The 21,054-nt window shown below is 40.0% G+C and overlaps 1 pseudogene; it reads right to left on the reverse strand.

The window, feature by feature from the left end:
• Positions 1-11,814: 11,814 nt before the first annotated feature.
• Positions 11,815-13,306, reverse strand: LOC148523832 (uncharacterized; annotated as a pseudogene).
• Between the last annotated feature and the right edge of the window lie 7,748 nt (positions 13,307-21,054).

Below are 21,054 nucleotides of genomic sequence, written 5' to 3' on the forward strand. Positions count from 1 at the left end.
TAAGTCAGGGATTCTATTGCTTCATGAAAGAATACCCATTATAGAAATATCATCTCCGAAAACACATTTGTCTTTTTCTTCTACTATTTTTTTATATCTTTATGTGAGGATACATTTTGGAGAAAAATAATTACCATCTGATTTACATCCAATGACAAAAGAACCACATCCCAAAGGATTTTGTGAACAATTTGAACTATTGCTATCATTCTTCTGGAAGCGCAAGTGAGGACAGTGTTTCATGTTTTTGTGTATCTGATGTTTGGGTGGTTGGTGATCCACACACTACATTGTCCCCCTGAAGCTTCCTGCGCATTGACTAGATTCTGTATATTTTTTATTTTATACATTTTAGCCAGTAGTACACAACGAAAAGAACCTTTAACTTTTCTAATGTGAGTGAACTGTGGATAAGAGTTGCATTTATAAATTGGTATGGGCCAAACCTGGAATACCAGCAGGTCACAGAAGTTAAGACTAAGGGATGTAGGGCCTGATTCAGCAATGATTGCTATTGAGATCACAATAGTGATTACCCATGCAGTCTCACCGCGAAAATATGCTGATGACTGCAATCACAATGCTTTATGCAGCCTAACATATGGACACCGTTTTCACCTTACACACATCCGTAATACTTTGCAAGACTGCAAAACCATTGGTAACATCGAGTACAATCAGAACCTCATGCACACTTGCACAAGCTCTGTCCTTACTCAGGAATTGCTAACCTCATCGCACGCAAGGAATGCCCATTGCGTATGGCATTGCAGTGGCTATTTTATGAACACCCCTGTAACAGCATTCAAATGCACTGGCATGCCAGCATATCGCCGACCACCCCCATCACCACCTCCAAACAGTACATCTTGTCAATCACTCTGCGATGGGTCTGTGTAGTTACTGCGATTGGGACTGCGATTGAGTCTTCATGCATGTACACTGCGATGCATATGCATGTGCAGAACGCAACAACCGGTCGATTGCATGCCTAATTGCAGTTACGATTGGTATTGAATCGGGCCCTGGGAACTTTAGTTGTATTCATTTGTACATCTGCCTCAGTGCAGAGCAATGCAGTGAGCAGTCATAATAGATCAATAAATATATATTAGTTTTTGCGCTAATTATTAAAGAGATCTGGCAAGTGAATTAAACAATTAAATACTCTAGAAAAAAAAAATATATATATACATTTTTATTGCACAATGTAACAATAAAAAAATTGCAGTCGGCTACTATTATATTAGTGTATATTCCTATAAAAGATCACAATAAAAGTGGGATAAAAATACCATTAAGACAAAAAGAAAAATACAGCATAACGTCTCTTATGTCTATACTCCAGGGGTCTTTAAATTGATCCCCTTTAATGGCTATTAGTGTGTATTTTTATTTTTGGGTGTAATCAATATTGTATCCAAGTACATCTGTAAACAACTATTTCGTTTTTAAAGGAGCTAATTTCCAAAGTCCTGTTATTGCTGGCCCGGTTAACTGTACTCCTGGGCTAGATTCGCCTTATTGCCTTGAACCTATGTTAAATCTTTAGCACAGGTACATAAAACACAGTGCTGTTTAGCAGTGTACTCAAAATTTGTTATGCCACGTCCCCAGACAATGAGCGGCTTGCATGTACAACCGTGTTTACTTGTCACTAGTCGGGTGGTAGAAGTCTCCCCCTTACACAAACCAGTAATTTCCGGTGTCACCATGCAGCATCTGTGTAGGGCCACACCTCTGTGGCTAGTGGTCAGCAAAGGTGATGTCTCCAGGCAAGTTGTCATCCACTGCGGGCACCAAGCAATAGATCCACACTTGTATATGGTCAAACAGGTGTCTCTAACTGGTTTTGCTCTGTTTTCTGGGAGCTTTTTCAAAGATCAGAGCAATGCAGTGAGCAGTCTTATTAGATCACTTGACCTATACTGGCTGATAATTTGTATTAAAAATTTGGGGTGTTCACTGCCTCAGTGCAGTAGCTGCCATTGAGCATGAGGAGCAGATGTCTATTCAAGGTTGCTTGGAGCTGGCAGATGGCCACCAAAATGTTTGTGTGAAAGGCTTTTTATGGAGCCAACAGGAGAATACACTCAGTTGTAGTGTGGTGTGAGTAGCATTTATGGTTGCCAGCAGCTTTCTGTTATGAGTTTTTCACAGTGACTGGTTCATGTTGTCTTTTCATAGCACTGGTAGTTACCTAGAAATGCCAAATTCCATTGACTGCCTTCTTGTGTATTATTGGAGGCTGATGCTACTGCTTCCTAACAATAACCACCAGTACTGCAACTGGGTGTAAAGGTACCCTGAGCAAGCTACACCCCCAGAGAGCATGATGTCATGCATCCTTAGGAGCTATGTAGGCTGCAGTGTCCATGTCTGGAATGTGCATAGAATGCTCCAGACAGTGCCACAGCAGCAATATTGGCTGCAGATTACCATCCAGGCATATAATATTAAAAGTTTATTATTATTATGGAATCGGTATGAAATAACACCGGCCGCATGGCAGCCTGACACTGGAACAGATCCCAGCAGTGGCAGCCTGACAGCGCTGGAAATCCCGATCATCCCTAAGTAAGTATTAACTAACCTAAACTACCCCCCTAACCCCAACTCTCCCTTAGGGGTGCCTAACCCTAACCTCCCCCCAAGTGCCTAACCCTAATCCCCCCTCTAAGTGCCTAAACCCAACCCCCCCTTCCCCGCTGCCTAAACCTAAGTCCCCTGGGGGGGTGCCTAACCCTAACCTCCCCCAGGGGGATCCTAATTCTAACCCTCCCTTCCCCTAGCCTAACCCTAACCTCCCAGGGGGGTGCCTAACCCTAACTCCCCCCAGGAACCCTAAGATTGGCTGTCCAGGCACTGGTCTCCCGGCGTCAGTGAAGTGAGCGGCGTCTACATCTAGATGCCGGGCATTTCACCCTCGCTGGGATATGACAGTCGGGAAGCCAGCTGTGTTGTATAATGTCAGCCTGCTTCCCGATTGCATCCCATTATTATACTCCTAATAATATTATTACCAATCATATGCATACTGTATGTGTTCTTGCAACAATGTATAAAAGACAAACAGAGTGCTTTAGAGGTATAGACAAAAAATGCATAAAAAAGTGAACAAGGTGATTGTAAACATGAAGGTAAAAGATGGGGTATTATTAATATTAATAATGTCAGCAAAATCTGGGGAATAAAAGTTTAGTGGTTATGAAATGTCCAGACTGATACAATGATTTTGATCTAAAAAATATATCTTACTAATAGGAACAGAAGAATAGGAAAATTATAAGGAATACCAAATAATGTTTAAAATAACTAATAAACTGAAATGAATGGAAAAATAATGTTGATAAAATTTAGATATGTTTAAGGTTACAAGGCATCAAACATCAAATGTCACAGCATTTACAATTTAACTAGAATAATGATTCATAATCTACTGTAGGTTCACACTACTGTACTTTATTTCCTTTTTATGCAGTATAGTATGCAGAGGTACAACAACATAATAACAAAATAAAAGATTTAAAAACATACAATATATAAAGGAGCAGGTTAAATTCATTTTTTTACATGCCTACATTTTTGTTAGGCAGTGCTTTATTCCATGTAAGACCCCAAATTATCCTCATCTTAAAAACACCTTTTTTAATCAAATAAAATAAATACCACAGTGGGGGAGTTCAGACCATTGTAACATAATTTATACAAACTGTGTCTGAAAATTGTCTGTGTTATAAATGCAAAGTCTCAAAGTGCAGAGTTGTCCCTAGGGTTGGTGTCACCCGGTGCTGTAACGCATGGTGACATCCCCCTCCATCAAAATAAAAAAAAGAGTTGGTTAAGGGCATGCAGAAGTTGGAGTAGCATTGGTGGCTAAGAAAGCTGGTGCAGGGAGGGGCTAGATGGGGGTAGGGGCATGGCAGTTGGGGTAGGAAAGGGGAATAAGGGTAGATAGCAGTTGAGGGAGTAGTGGAGACAAGATTGGGGTTAGGATATATAGCAGCTGGGGCAGTGAGGGGGTTAGAGTAGATGAGGCACCACTGGTGCAAGGAGGGGGTTAGGGGCAGGCAGTGCTGTGGGCAGGGAGGGGGTAAGGGTAAATTGCAGTTGGGGCAGTACTGTGGGAAAGGAAGGGTTAGGGTTATGATGTGGATAACAACACTGCTCCCGCAGCTGGGAGACTCATAGGAAGGGCGATGGGGAAGGTGTGCAGAAACCAAGGAGGAGAATACAGAGGCGCTGCTGGATAGTTGGATTCAATTAGTAGAGTGGTGCGCATGGCAGGCAGGGAGGGAGGGAGACACTGTAGGTGGCATGGTAATTGGCTGGGGAGACACTGCAGGTGGCGATTGGCTGATGAAACATTGCAAGTAGAGACTGTGGTGTTGACACACAAATAAAGATCCTTCCGCATCTGGTGGGACACGATCATTTCCTAAAAGTGAGTCCTAGGCAGCCATTTCAGGATAAAAAGCCCACTATATTGTATACTTGCGATCACTGTAATATATATACACATACACACACACAGTATATATAGACCTTTCCCATTTTTCTTATTGCATTTGGATGCCATAGTAAGTTTTGATCACTAGTTATAAAGGTGATTATGAGAAGTTATTGTGAATATATCAGTGCACCGTGTGCAAATCACCTTCGGTATGTTTATATATTCTGATATTGCCTTTTATATATGACAGATTATCAGTCATATACCTTGCAGTAACTTCATTTTTATTTATGTTCCTTTTTACATTTATAAAGCCTTTAAGCATGTTATCTTACCTGCACATTTGAAATTTCGGTATAAGGACCTTTTTTTCCCAAGTGATTATTTTCTTTTATTCAACTCATTGTTTTCAACTCATAACCTGTCATAGAAGGCAAAATCAGATTATATAAGCATACTAAAAGTAACTTGCTCATGGTGTACGGATATATTATCAACACCGTCTGATCATTACCTTATAGCTAGTGGTCAAAGCATAGGGCCTGATTCAGAGATGGACGGATTTACATAGCCGAACACAAGCGGCTGCACATATACGTCCATCTCAGATGCAAATGCAAATGCAGAAGGAGGTGTCAGACACCTCCTTGCTGCATTTGCAATCCCAGCTCTGTGACAGCCGTCGCAGGCTGGGATCACCATTGAGACCAATAGTTGTGATGGTTGCTCTTTTGGTGATGCAGTGGGAGCTGAAGCCTCCTGCAGCCTGGCAAGTGCCTGGTCATGCAAGAGACCAGGAACCCTGGCCTCATCCCTCCTGGAAAACGGATGGAACACTCCCCTGTTTCTGGGACAGAGCCCAGGCACTCCTCCTGCTCCACCCCCCAAATGATGCAGATGTCAATCATGCTGCTGTGTGGAGGGTCTACGAGCAAGATCAACACATGCACAGAATGGGTCCTGTGCAGGCGCAGACCCTTCAACACCGGAGATGTGTGTCATCCTTGGATGAACGTACATATCTGAATCAAGCCCATACTATTGTTCCTGAAGTCAGAAACAGTGCCGATATGGATGAGAATTTGAGTGTGCATTTTTGGTAGGTAACAGAGGGGTGTAAAAAAAAAATGCCCTCTAATAGTGTGTTTTATGGGAGTGTGCTAGGTGTGACACTAAAAGTGGCAACATACGGAGAAGCACAACCGCTCACAAAGGAGACCATACTCGGATGGAGAAACTGCACCTGATATAGGGCTATTGCAGATTTCAATGATGCGACCAATGGTACGCCAATAATGTGTCTAAAGACATACAGGACGGTAATGTGGCATCTATAGATGCTGCAAGTGGGCATCTCAGTACATGCACATTCAAATTCATGCTAGCATGCAAAGCAGTGAATTTGTAACACCATTTGTGTGAAAATGCAGACACACCTGCTGAAAAATATACAGCTGAGATAGCATCTGCGTCTAACTCAGAATCAGGCCCATACTAAGGTAACCAATTTTGATACTCGCAAGTATATGTGCGTGCATATATATATATATATATATATATATATATAAATGTTCCTTTGAAGCAATCAGCAAACACATAAGTTCACTGAAGCTTGCAACAAACGAATATACGTTCCCACCATGAATACTTCATTGCCCTCTCCTGCAGCTGCAAAAACTTACCTTATAGCTTTAAGCAGTGCTTAAAGCTGACTGATCCACCCAGCTCTCCTCTTCATCAGCGGTAGACAGCTGTCAACCTGTGTCACAGCTGATCTCTCAGTGTCTGTTGCAGAGGCATCCTCCTGATAGTGAGTGCCACTCCCCCTCGGTGCTCGGTACTCTGGTTCTTCACTACACAGTCACGCCGTGCAGCGCACTTGACCAGTCACCAGCCGAATGCCCAGCTAACTCAGACCACCCCCCATAGTTTCACCCCCCTTGTGACGCCACTGTCAAAGTGGACTCTGTATACCAGACCTTTTTAATCTGGAAAAGAGATTCAGACACCAAAAAACAATATATTGAAGAAAAAATATTTTTAGCAACAAATTTATGCACCTTTTTCAAGACTCTTCTACTTACTGTCTTAAAACAAGTTTCTTTTTAACTGAAATATATACACCTTAAAGGCTCATACACACTGGACGATATGCTGTATGAGCGATATCGCTGAACAATTTCCCTTGAACTTCCCAGAGTGCAGGACAAACAATATTGGGTGTACACACTGAGCAATTTAACCAACGATGAACGATATATATTGTTTGTCGTTACAGATTTCCAAATTGATTGTTTACTGGCTAATTTAAGTAATGGGCAGATGTTTCAAATGTCTCAGGAGGGATGGACAGGACTTTCAGGAGAGGTTAAATAGGCAGTGGGCATTTTAACTCCTTGCATTTATGAATATAGATGGCATTTCCCTTAGCGCACCACACCTAATAAGCAGCTGGCAGTCACTATCTAGGGTATCCCTTTTACACAAACAATATGAAATGCATACAGAAAGGTGAAGTGATCTCAGCGCTAACAGTGTAATTTAGAAGATATAATATTTTTTTTATGTATTAAAACAAATTTAATGTATTCATAAAAATACAGTTTAAAAGCATGTATATAACGTGCATGAATTACTTACAGATTTAGTAAGCATAAAAACATATACATATGTAAGTAGCTCAAACAAGGAGCAATAAAAAGCATACAAATAGTCCCAACTATAAGGTAGCTGTGAGTGTCACTCCAGGTCTTAAAAAGCAGGGGCTCCGGATTACACCCTGTTTTGGACACTCACAGGCAAAGTCCTTTAAAGGCCTTAGCAGGATGAGACTACAGAGTAATAAAACAAGACAACATCTTAAGAGATATTCTACCATCAGAACCTAAAATCACATATCGAAGGAACAGATCATTAAAAATGATCCTTGCACCAAGTCATCTAAAGAACATTAAAAATAAAAATACAACAACTGAGGGAAATCCGGCAAATACCAGTTGGCTGTCTTCAAAACCAACTGGATTCTATAGATGTGGGAAACCTAGATGTATCATGTGTTCCCACATGGCCAGACGTACCACGGAAATAGAGATACAAATATCTAAGGAAAAATATATACTCAGTGCCTTTATGAACTGTGACTCTAAATTTATTATCTATGTACTAACATGTGATTGCGGCCTTTTTTATGTGGGACGCACAATTAGACCCCTAAGGACTAGATTCATGTAACACTGTAGAACTATTATTAACAAAAGCACTAAACATAGTGTTCCACGTCACTTTAATTACAAACACAAAAGTGATCCATATTGCCTTAGAATTATAGGATTAGAAATAATCTCACCAACAGCCAGAGGGGGCAATAGATTTAATAAACTATGTAGTAGGGAAGTCTATTGGATGCTAACATTTAATTCTTTATACCCCGATGGTCTCAATGAGGCAATTGAACTTAATTCTGTTATCAACTGAATATGACTTCAACATTTATCTATACTAGGGCTCTCAGAATATAGAATTAGAATATATTACTTTGTTATACTGTATGTCCTACATTTGTACAATGCCAGATTACCTGTAATATTGGCTATGCTTAGTTAATTGATCTTGACACTAAAACATTATCTTACTCTCAATACTATCCAATCATGATAATCTCATCTCACATGATCGGAACAGAGATGGCTGGGATTTTCAGTCCATTACTTTCCCTTCAATGGATATATGATCGACTGATACTTGGTCATATGACTTGGCGTCATGTGATCAGGAATGGAGACTGCCGGTAATTGCAGTCCATAACATATCTGCCAGCTGGTTTACTATCAGCTCAAATGTGATTATGTGATCCAGTGACATCATGTTATGTGATATGACCTGGACACATGATCAACCCGGACCGTCGCAAAATACACTCCAGGTTGACTGGGTAGCAAATTAACAGATATTACTACATCACTTGTTAAGTGATCACATGACTCTGTTACTAATAACCTGAGTTTTTGGTACATAAGTACCATCCCCATAAGGCCAATTAGTGAACATATTGGTGTCATGTGACTTGATTTCACATGTCCATACTGCCATTTATCAGGTAATTTGGACTGATTGGTTATAATAATGATATTATTTTCTTTTTGTTATTTGGGTTAGTAGGAGTGCCTTCTTATTAACAAGTGTATATGTTTATTAATTATGTATGATGGACAGTTTTTCTTATAATTAGTTAGCACTCCTGCTGCTAATTGACCCATTATCTCAGGTTATTTAAACCATCCTTAGCCACATTCATTTTTATACTCCTGAAGAAGCTGGGTGTATATTTGCCAAGTGAAATGCGTTGAGGTACCACTCTGAGAACTCTGTGATACATTGGACTACAATTTCGACTTCCATATCCCCCCTATGACTGAGTGCAGCATTGGAGACATTACAGGTGGATTTATAGGGCATACTTATCTGCACCATGGATGCTAAAGACTGTTTTGACACCAATGTGTTCATGATTTTAACTGCTGCTTAACACTCTTTAGTACTGGATGCAGTGGAAGGAGTCCTAGGTCCTATTACATTATACAGATATAGAGACTTATGTTTCAGAACATATACAATATCCTTCTGGAATTGTGATGCCCATAGTATTGGCTTTTTTATATTATTTGTGGTCAACTCAGTCCATGCACATTCAAATATATGCTAGTACACAGAGCAGTGAATTTGCATCACCACAGGTGATGCACATAACAACACAACACAGTATTTGCCTTTTATAAATAAATGTTATTTTATTGTTTATAGATTTTACTGTCCATCTTGTTCATCTCAGCTCTGGTTTTCCTGTGTGTTTCTTAGCAGGATGAATAACTGCACCTCCAAGCCGCCAACACTTTTCGAGCTTGCCTGCTCTTCATCAAGGCTGTTGTTGCTCTGTGGCTAGTTTGGTTAGGTTTGTACCTGCTGAATGCTGTTACATTGCTAGATTGCTCTGCTTTGTTTTTGGCTTGCCTTAACAAAGTGTGTATACTTTCTCTTGTGATGGATCCTTTTTGCTATCAAGTGATTACAGCATATGCTGAACTTGTGCTGCTGGCTGATAGGGTGAGGACCTACAATCAGATAAAGATTCACTCATGCCAGATGAAGGAGTGGCTGTTGTGGATGAATTCACTCTTTCACATGCCACTGCTTATGGAGATTTGCAAGAATAATCCGAACAACTACCGAACCTTTCTGCAAAGGGATGACATCACCTTCCAGGAGTTGCTGAGTCTGGTGACTCCCTACAACTAGAGGTAAGATACCAGACCAGGCTGCGGAGGGCCAAACCTGCTGAGGAGAGGCTGATCACTACCCTGCGCTTCCTGGCAACTAGCAGATCTCTGCAAGACCTCAAGTTGGCACCCTCATATCACCTCATGATTTGGGTCTCATCATCCTGGAGACCTGGAAAGCTATCTTTACTGTCCTCAAGCAGCAGTACTTTAAGGTAAGAATATTTTTGATGTCCCACAATGCTATATGCTGCTGGTCACTCCTGTATGTCCCCCAATTGTTATTTGCTGCTCCCCTTATGGTATATTTGCTGCTGGCCTTCACTGTATGCTCTCCAAGTGCTATTTGCTGCCCTCCATATGGTTTACACTGCTGGCCACCACTGTATGGCTTGAAAGTCTTATTTACTGCTCCCCTTATGGTATATTTACTGCTGTTCACCACTGTATGCCCCCCAAGTGTTATTTGCTGCTCCCCTTATGGTATACACTGCAATGTAAAAGCCATGTATTAAACATTTTTACTTTTTTTCCTCATTCTAGTTACCTTCATCCATAGAGGAATGGCAAAGTATTGCTCATGAGTTTAAGTCACGGTGGAACTTTCCAAACTGTGGGGGAGCCATTGATGGCAAGCATGTGAGGATAACTCCACGTGGCAACAGTGGATCCATGTACTTTAATTATAATGGATTCTTTAGTATTGCCATCATGGCCACCGATGCTATCAATGAATTTCTGTTTGTGGATGTTGAGAAGAATGGTTGTGTGTCAGATGGTGGGTCCTTCAGGGAAACTGTGTTTTTTTAAAGGCTTATGTCTAAAAGCTTCAATGTACCTCCTGCTTCGCTATGCAAGTATGGACTCAATTTTGTATTTGTTGCTGATGAGGCTTTTGCACTGCCTGAGCACATTATGAAGCTGTTTCCACAAAGGGGATTGACCAAGGAGAGGGGGTTTTATAACTGTTGACTTTCTAGGGCTTGACATACTGTGGAAAATGCCTTTGGCATCCTTAGCAGTCACTTCAGGATTTTTCACACAGCCATCAACTTACGTGTGGACAAAATAGAGTGGGTTGTATTGGCCTGCTGTGCCCTGCATAATTTCCTGAGGCATAAGAGTATGCAACAAAGGCCGCCAAGTACATTGCTGTTTGAACCTACAGACCACATACAAGATATTGATATGTGGACTTCTTTGGCTAAAGCACAGTTTCCAGAAGTGGCCTCTGGACATGCTAAACAGGTCAGGAGTACCTGGCCTATGTCAATGGAGAGAGGGCAGTGTCATGGCAGGAAGAATGCATAAACTAAATGTTTTTTCTAAAACTGCATATTGCAAAAAGAATAAACCTTAAAATTAACACGCTTATACGAATGCTTTGCGTGCAAACTTTTTATTTATTTAAATAAATAAAATGTATTACAGTAATTTTAAATATATTTAGTGTCAATATATTATAATTTTTAAGAAGTGTGTGGGAGGCATGCATAATTGGTGTCTGTGAGTACTATGTGCCATATACTGGGTGGCATGTGTTCACTTTACATGAGTTTACATTATATGATTGAAAATTGCATTACCTATATCTGGCCCCTATACTTATCACCTCTGTACCCCCTTATCCCTCCTATATTAACTATAGGTGTCCTATAATATATTGTTGCCCACGATGCAAATAACAACGCAACACAGTTTTTTTAAACCATTTTTAACTAAAGAAAATGGCATACATAGAACAAAAAATTCTGGACTGGATTCATTGATGTATACCAGGCCACTAAGTGCCTCTAGAGCAAAGACTAATCCAACAATCAGGCACTTCAACAATTGGTCATGTACAGTAGAGACGAAAATAGTGATACCAACATAATTAGTATCAAGAATAAGATCAATAATTTGCAAACGGTCTTCAGGAAAGAGCATAAGAAACAAAATGAGTCACAATGTTTAGTAACAGGGGCAAATTAAGTCCAATAACCATTCCTATGGTACTCTGACAAACTCCTGGTCATCCTGGAGCAAGAGTCCAAGTAAAAGGCCTGACACATTTTTGAAACATGATAAAAAATTAAAAGACAAAAATCACATATTATAATAATGTTGCTCACCATGGAGACTGGACTGTGCACTCAGCCATACTGAGTGCATGCCACTTGAAGAGGTGCCGGGAAAATTGGGTAGTTGTGTAGGGCTTCATGGTGCAGGATAGGTGTGTGGTTGAGGAGGAAGTATTGGCAGTGTGGGATACGAAGGTGGGTAAGGTGGTATGGGGAAAATGTTAGAGGCCGTTGGAGTGGGCTGCAGTCTGGTATTTGACACTATAACAGTGTTTTCATCCAATTGGCCAAGAAGCCAATGTATCATAGCGTCATATACCAGACACTTGAAATGAAATTTTTGGGTTGGCTGCATGTCCTGCATTTCATTGGCAAGATTTCATCCAAAAATCTTAAATTTATCCAGGGGCTTCTGAAGAACCTCCTCTGCTTGTTTAAAAAATTCATCAGTACTAGACGGTCAAGAACTGGGAGTCTTGGAAGCCATCCTCCTCTTCTTGGTGGGTGCCTGAGGTGGCAGCATCTCCAAATCGGTCTCCTCAAGTTCTGTGAGCTCACTGATAGGAGGGTCAATATCCACATCCGAAATAATGAACTGGAAAAAAATAAGTAGTTTAGTTCATATAATGAATTAATTAAAGTTAATTCTAGTTTCCTTTATTATGTGAGGAGGAAAGGAATAGCAAAACCAGTGGCAAGAGTGGAGAAGTGATCCAGTTGAGAAGTTGTTATTGTTAACCAATCAGCTTAGAGGTAGAATTTTTCAAGTGCATTATAGAAAATTTGATATATCAGCTGAATGGTTAATATGGACAAATTATACACTTACACACTTCTCCACTCTTGTCCGTGCTTCCCAAATTTACTAGAGATGTGCGTGTTTGGTTTTACCTGGTTCTTTTTGCCAAAATTAGCGCAAGTTCATATTAGTTAAGATATATTTTATTGGCTATCCAAAACATGTGATAGCCAAAAGCCAATAAGATGCCGTTTTTGAGATCCGAACATATCCAAGTAAAACCGAATAAAACAGAACCCACACATCTCTAAAATTTACTACTATAATCTTTTTCCCAAAAAAACCTTTAGTGTGTTTGCACTGTGGGTGTACTTACCTGATCCTGTCTCTCCATTTCCTCCTCTTCATCAGGCATGCCTGGATCCAGTGAGCTGCTTGACCGGCTCTTGGGCTCTTTCTCCAGGGTACACAGGAGTAGGTCATAATACCATAAAGATGGTTTATGGACTTCATCAACCCCAGCTCCTGAACATTGTGAATCAATATATTTCTTGTGCTCTTTCATGAAGACAGTTCTTAAATTCTGGATCTTAGCCTTTACCCAGCATATGTCAGCATCACTCTTCTGGTATCTACTGAACAAGACCAATTTCTCTAGTGCCTGATTTTTCTTCTCTCTTTTGGAGAAGTCTTTGCTCTTGACTCTCCAGAGACACTTGTTTGTCTTGTACAAATCAATGAATCCTGTCCAGAAGTCTTTGTTCTTGTTTTCAGACATTTCAGTAATAAAAGTTAGGAGAAAAAAACATTAATATTAACATATAATCCAGGAACATATCATCGTATAAACATTACACAAAAATAGTTTTGTAAAAAAAATTAACAGTGGTCTTAATTGTTGTGTGTAGATACATGTGGCCTATACACTTTGGAAGGCACTGGAAAAATGACAGTCTTTTACAGGGTATCTGCCTGACTACATTACCTGAGTTTGTCACTATTAAATACATTTGTAGACCATTATATATCTATTTATTGAATACCATTATAAAATATATTTAAATTAAGATAATATTTATTTCCAAGGCAGTATGGAAACATTTGCAGGCAGTGGTGACATTGGTGGGCAGTAATGACAGGCAGCCTATATACATTCATGGCCAGTGGGGGCATTGGTGGGCAGTAGTGACAGGCAGACTATATACATTGGTGGCCAATGGGGGCATTGGTGGCAATTGGTGTGGGAACATTGCTGGCAGCACTGTACTTACAGAGTTTTTTTTAAAAATGGGCTCCTCTAGCAAATGCTGCCTCTTGCTCTGCATGTAGAGTACAAAATGGAGGATGAAGATTGTCCAGGAAGTGGCTAAAGACTTCCATAATGTTCATCGTTCATCTCATACATACTAAACAATATAGAAATATCGTCAATGACATAGTAAAAATTGAGCTACATGTACAGACGACAAAAGACATCTTTAACGACCCATGGGAGCATGCATCATTCATCATTTAGTACTTACGCACTAGACGATATGAACGAAATATATCGCTCATAGATGTCATTATCATTCATAAAGATCGTTCAGTGTGTACGGCCCTTCAGTAGGTTTCAAAGTTGAAATTATAATTTATTCTTATGACAACAAAGTTGTATATACTCTAAATTGTCTAATTTCTCTTAAATATTGCCATAGATATAGTAAAAATGGTTTAATAGACTTTATGCCAGTTTCACCTCAAAATTGTGATATAAGGATCCCTGACATTTTAATAAATACCACAGTAGGCTTTGTTTAATTAGTTTCTTTTCTTTATACCAGTTGTGGCAGAAAACATGTTTGACTGTTTACTCTTAAAAAGAGATAATACCAAAATGTCTGACTTATTATGATGGCACTTCCCTTAAGAAATATTGATCATCTGAAAAAATGCATTTAAGCAACATACTATTAGAATTCAGAGTAAGCACTCTATAGAAACACCTGGTATTGTAAACGCTGTTAGCTTCAGTCTTTTTATTGGCATCCATCTAGCTGTGGCCACTCTGCACTGCATTCTGACTCCTGATCAGGAAGCTTCTTGCAGCTGGGCTCAGAGCTGAGCTCATCTACAGTATTAGTGTTTGGTTGCTCAGCCTTATTGGGCTTCTTCTCTGACTCTCCTTTGCTGGTTGTAATCAGTCCATTCCTGTCTGCCCTAATGAACTCTTGAAAATCTGCTCAGCATTGCTACATAATTCATCTACCTGGGTCATTCTGAATACCTGCTCACTAGTGCTACAGCATTCATTCCACATTATCCAGTTTTATGTGCTATTCAGTTTCTCCGCGTTTCAAAGTACATCTATCTACTGAATTTAGCTGTTGTTTCTAACTTCCTGTTTAATTGTGGTGTTCTGTTGCCTTTAACTACACATATTGCCAATCTTGAGCATGCATTACTCAGAGCATGAGTCCAGGGGCACCCAAATACATCAGAACAGTAGTGGTTCCGAGAAAAGGGCCTGCTATAGGTGAATAGCTCAGCAAGTCTGTTCTGCGTGTTCACAATCAGGCTACACACATAACATATACAGTATAATTCCATAAACTTTATTTTACAACGAGGTTTTTTTTTATTTTGTCAAGAAAGAAAAAATGAAGAAACAAACATAAAGTGTTTAACAACAAAAAAAATACATCTAAACTGTTTCTTTTATAGACACACTAGCATTAATATGATAGTATTTTTCTTTTTCTTTTATTGAATATGAGGTGTTATTTGTAGTCTTCTTTTGGATATTAGCATTTACATATTCAAAATGTTTGTTTATTAAAGTATTATTAAACTGTGTATGTTTTAATTCTTTTTTTAATAAAACCGAACATCTTTCTACATGATTTTGTATGAAATTAAACTATTACAATTTACATGGCTTTACTCACATGCAATTTGCGTAGTCTTTATTTAAATAGAATTTTTTTGCGGAGCATAACAGTTAATTTGTTAGTAACTGAAGACCCTGAGCCTAGGGGTTGCAATTATTTTTAAAAATCTTGTCATTGAGAAGGGATTGATATAATTTCCTTTAATAAGTTTAAACGTACCTTTTACTTGTTATGTAATTAAACTATAATGCACAGTTGAAAAACTCATCTACCATAACATTAACAATGTTTTTCAAGTTCTTCTATTTGCAAGTACTTTAGATGTTAGTTATTAATTTAATGATATGCATCACCTTTACAAAACAGTAAATTGTTAATTACAATAATTAAAATAACATACAATATTAATTTAATACATGCCAATGGGTTAAAAAAAAACATATTTAATCTCAGTCTAGCATTATAAAGGTTGAAAATTCACAGGGCTCTTATAACTGCAATACTTGAGAATGTAACCAACAGGACAACGAAAGGAATAACAGTATAAAAGCCTTCCTTGCAGAGTTCTGAGTGATGATATCGTACATTTCTTTCAGACTACAAGTGCCAACTGTGTAGGTGAGCAATCGATGTTGTGATGGTCTCTGTTGTAACATAGAGCCTTTGAAAGTGCAATTTGATCTTTAAATTGTCTAGTTGTATGTGCAGTTTTCTTATTTTATTGAACAGAATAGTAGCCTAGAAAGTGGTGTCATATTTTGCACAAAATGAAATGTGAACCATTCAACTTTTATGGATACAAATATGATTTTTATATTGTGCTTTGACCTCACAAACAGGCATGTGGCATAAGACATTGTTGCGTTGTCATTTGTGAGGATTGATATATGAAACCTCAGCAACCTTGCAGAGAAATGTTGTTAAGAAAAGTGTTAAACTATCTATGGTGACAGAATATAAATAAACAAATTAAGACATATCATTATTTTATTCAAATTAAATGCAATAATATTATTAACTTTAAGGTAAATTTACAAATGATTAATTTATTTTATCAGCCACAAAATTGAAAATAAAGTAAAACATATAGTGTTTTATTACTTAAAATTATTTTCAAAATTTGTTTTATTTGAACCACTGTTCCATCAGTGATGAAAGACTGGCTGGCCATTTATTAGGTAATTGGGAACCTGGACATTAACTCATTTAATGTTGGGACTCAGGGCCTGATTCAGAGCCGCTCGTAAGCGGCCGCTTGCTCGCTCCGAGTGATGTTCGCACATCTGCGCATGCGTATGGGTCGTAATGCGCATGCGCCAACCAGTCATTGCGGTCGGAAATCGTGCGCTCGCAAAACAGCGAGGGCCTGCTAATTTGAGTGACAGAATGAGGCGTTTGTGGGTGGTAACAGAGGAAGGTGCTTGAAAACAGGGAGTGGCGATCCGAACGCAGGCGTGCCAAACTGTCAAAATGGGCGTTTAATGGGTGTGCATAATTAACAAAGCAGCATCATCGACCACGTCACTTGGTTGTCTTTTAGCCTGAACTGCTCGCAGTGATTGCGGGAAGTAAAACCTACCACAAGCACTGCGAGCAGTTCAGATGTCTTTCGATGTACTCGATTAATCTAATAAATAGCGGAGATGATGTATGATGCGAACGGCCAGGGGGCATCTTTACAAAATAGCGAGCGCATGTTTCGTTCGCTCGCTCAGACACATGCGTCAACAGACCGCAAAGAGCGAGCACTCAATTTAAATAGCCGGCCCTTTTTTCTGAATGACCTTTTGCAAATAGCGTCCGGCTCTGAATCAGGCCCTCAGTGTGAGCAGTTGATGTTGTTTTATTGTTTATTTTTTTATTTGACTACATCAGATCAAGAAATAGAGGAAGTAGTTACTGAGACTGCAACACTACATTAAAAAATAGATGCCGTCAACACTGTAACATAAATTTTACAAAATAAGGGTCATTCTAAATACTAAACACGTAGAATATTATTAAACTGCACCAATATTGCGAACACATTTTATTTTTCAACAATATGGGGGCATTGAGATTGTTTTCACTGTTACCCACATCTCTAAGTGCATTTTTGTTCTTGATAAATTTACACCAACATGTCTTCACTACTACAACTATAACCTCCTGTTATTGGGCATTCACCTTATCTATTTATTCCTACTTTAATCCATCTTAAATACTACTGCATAACTAATGTTCCTCAAACACTGCTCACATCTGCTGCACCACTTTACAAATTCCTACATTGGATCGCTGAGCCTTGAAAAATCAATATCATGTTACACACACATACCCTCAACAACACAGCCTCTTAACAGGGGTGTATCTAGGGGTCCGAGTGCCCCTGGCAAATTAAGGGAGTGGTGCCCCCTCCAATGATTTAATGATTGCTCCCACAGGAAATAAAATAACACACACTGGTTCATTGCCCCCAAAGCCAGAAAATAAATAAAAACAAATATTAATTCCCCCAGCCCCCTACAGAAGACTGAGTGACCTCACCTGATGGACTGTCACAGATTGTTGCAGAGCTAATTGCAGGAGACCAACCTCCAGTCATTTCAGAAAGTCCAGGCCAGTGAGTGTCTCCCTCTAGAGAATCCAGACCAGGCCAGTGGGTTGGAACTTGGTCCCACTCCCTCCCCACCTCATCACCATCCTCAGCCACTAATCACTGTCCTCAGCCCATCATCACTGTCTTCATCCCCTCATCACCATCCTCAGATCCTCATTACCTCCCTCAGCCACTCATCACCCCCTCAGCCACTTATCACCACCATCAGCTTCTCATCACCATCATCAGTCCCCAACACCTTCTTCAGCCCCTGTCACTTTCCTCAGACCACATCAGCTACCTCAGTCAGCCCACAGACCCTTCACCTTCCTCAGCCAGGTCCATCACCATGACCTTCCTCAGCCCCCATGACATTCCTCAGCCTTCATGACCTTCCTCATCCCTCATCACCTACCTCAACCCCCATCACCTACCTCAGCCCACATCACCTTCCTCAGCCCACAACACCTTCCTCAGTCCAAAACACCTTCCTCAGCCCACATCACCTACCTCAGTCCAGAGTAACATCACCTTCCTCAGCCAGCCCCCAACCCCTATCAACTTCCTCATCCAGCCCCTATCACCTTCCTCAGCCAGCCAAATTACCTTCCACACCTTCTTCAACCCCCATCACCTACCTCAGTCCACATCCACATCACCTTCCTCAGCCAGCCCCCATCACCTTCCTTAGCCCCATCACCACCTTCATCCAGCCCCAATCACCACCCTCAGCCAGCCCCCATCACCCCATCACAGACACAGGGCTGTAACTAGGGTAGTGTAACCAGTGCCATGGCATAGGGAATCGCTGGGCAGGGGGCACTGTTTGGGCCTGCCAATTTTCCTATTTATTATCATTCTTACTTATAGCTTCCTCTTCTTTTATCAGCAATATCTCCTGGCCTCCCCTATCTCTTCCCTGGCCCTTCCCCTGAGGCCATGCCCCTTTATCAGGTGCACTATCTTATGTCCCTATTTAAAAAATGGAGGGAGGGGGCGCCAATGCTCTCTCTGGCACAGGGCACCGAAAAGTCTAGTTACGGCTCTGCATAGACAGATCCCAACTTTCCCAGCCTGATACCTCACATTGCTGTACACTAGTCCTATCTGCCTGTTTGTCCTCATCCACACATGTCCTGGCTGCCAGAGTCAGCAGTGCAGCATGTGCCCTGACTGCTCCCTGACCCCTGCTATGAAGAGTATCTAGATGCTGCCATTAGGTGTGTTCTCTCTATCAAAGCACGCATGGTGTGTGACATCACAAGTCACTAGGGGGTCACAGGGCCACCAGCTCTGCCAAATTCAGACTGAGTCTGTCACTCTGTAGCGATTGTGACAGACTCACTGTGTATGTTTATACTAAGCGCCGGGTAACCAAGAAATCACTGGGGCAGGCAGCAGGTAATCAGTGTCCCACAAAGGGATAGAACTGAGTGTGGGTGGCACAGCCAGGTGGCAATGGTGCCCCCGCTTGGCCAGCGCTCCTGGCGAGTACCATCCTGGCCAATAGCAAGATATGCCCCTGCCTCTTAATACATTTCCAATTTATTATCAAAATACTTTCCCTTCTACCCTCTTAGATCTTCCACTGAGCAGTTTTTTGCCTCATCTCTGGTAACCACATCTCAGTGCTTCCTAAAAGACTTCTCCCATGCCACTACTCCCTTATAGAATTATATACCAGTCCTAATCAGACTCTCCCACAATCTGCAAATGTTTAAATGCTCTCTTAAAAAACAATATATTTATTAAAGCTTACTGTACTTTGACCTATACTATACATACTAATACATCCTCCCATCTTTCCCAAGCTCCACTCAAAAATGCACACCCCACTTGTTTCAGTTATGTGCTCTTTAATTTAAATGTAAATCTCTCATATACAGGGCTTTCCCTAATCTTTGTAATCATGACTGTATTTACAGATGTGTCCACATACACCTTTCCTAAAATCTAGCAATATGGCCAAATTTGCCATGACATTGAATCTGCGTCTTAGCCACGCCTTGTGATTTTTCTTAAAATTTACTATTTAAATCTTTTACTTTGTACAAATAGTTTTGCAGGAAACATTTTGGATCCATCCATTGCTACACGTCGTGGAGTATCCTAGCTGTGCTGGCATCTCATGCCAAACTAAGCAAAAAAGAAAAGATGTATGAGGACACATCTGTATGTTGTATAGCTAATTACATCCCCTTTCACAGTTCACATATAACCTCACACGTTGTCTTTCTTTCACATCTTCCTGATATTTGGCCGACATTCCTGTGTGACTGGGACATGCAGCCCACCAAGAAACTCTGCATTCTGTCTGGACCAAAATGCAATATATAGCACCAATCCTTGTGTATCAATGGCTATTTCCCTATAGATTGTAAGCTTGTGAGCAGAGCCTTCCTACCTATATACCGTGCATCAGGAAAGTATTTACAACGCTTGACTTTTTCCACAATTTGTTATGTTACAGCCTTATTCCAAAATGGAATAAATTCATTTTTCTCCTCAAAATTCTACACACAATACCCCATAATGACAATGTGTAAAAAGTTTTTTTGAGATTTTTTCAAATTTAATTAAAAAAAAAACACTAAGAAATCACATGTACATAAGTATTCACAACCTTTGCTCAATACTTTGTTGATGCACCTTTGGCAGCAATTACAGCCTCAAGTCTTTTTGAATATGATGCCACTAGCTTGGCACACCTATCTTTGGGTGGCCTCCTTCTGAGGAATTATCTTTTAATATTTGCTGTCCTTTAGGTATTAAAGTATCAACAAAAGTTACATTTTATATTTATATTTACCCTTCTTAGTGCACTGTACTAAAGGCAATACTTGTTTCCTTTTTTGCTCCTATATAAGAAACTGTCAATAAATAAATAAATAGCTGTTATGTCCTTCTACAATATTGTGTATGTCTGATTTTCACTATTGTCTGACTCTATTTAGCAAAGTGGCACCTTGCAAATCAATGATAATAAAAATAAGAATAGGTAAATATAATTTTTTTTCTAAAATACGCATTGTTAATGTGCTTGTAGGAAAACATAAACTTACATTGAAACTTGAAAGT

This window comes from Taudactylus pleione, unplaced genomic scaffold, assembly GCF_031769625.1.
Source record: "Taudactylus pleione unplaced genomic scaffold, aTauple2 ptg000127l, whole genome shotgun sequence".
Taxonomy (NCBI): domain Eukaryota; kingdom Metazoa; phylum Chordata; class Amphibia; order Anura; family Myobatrachidae; genus Taudactylus; species Taudactylus pleione.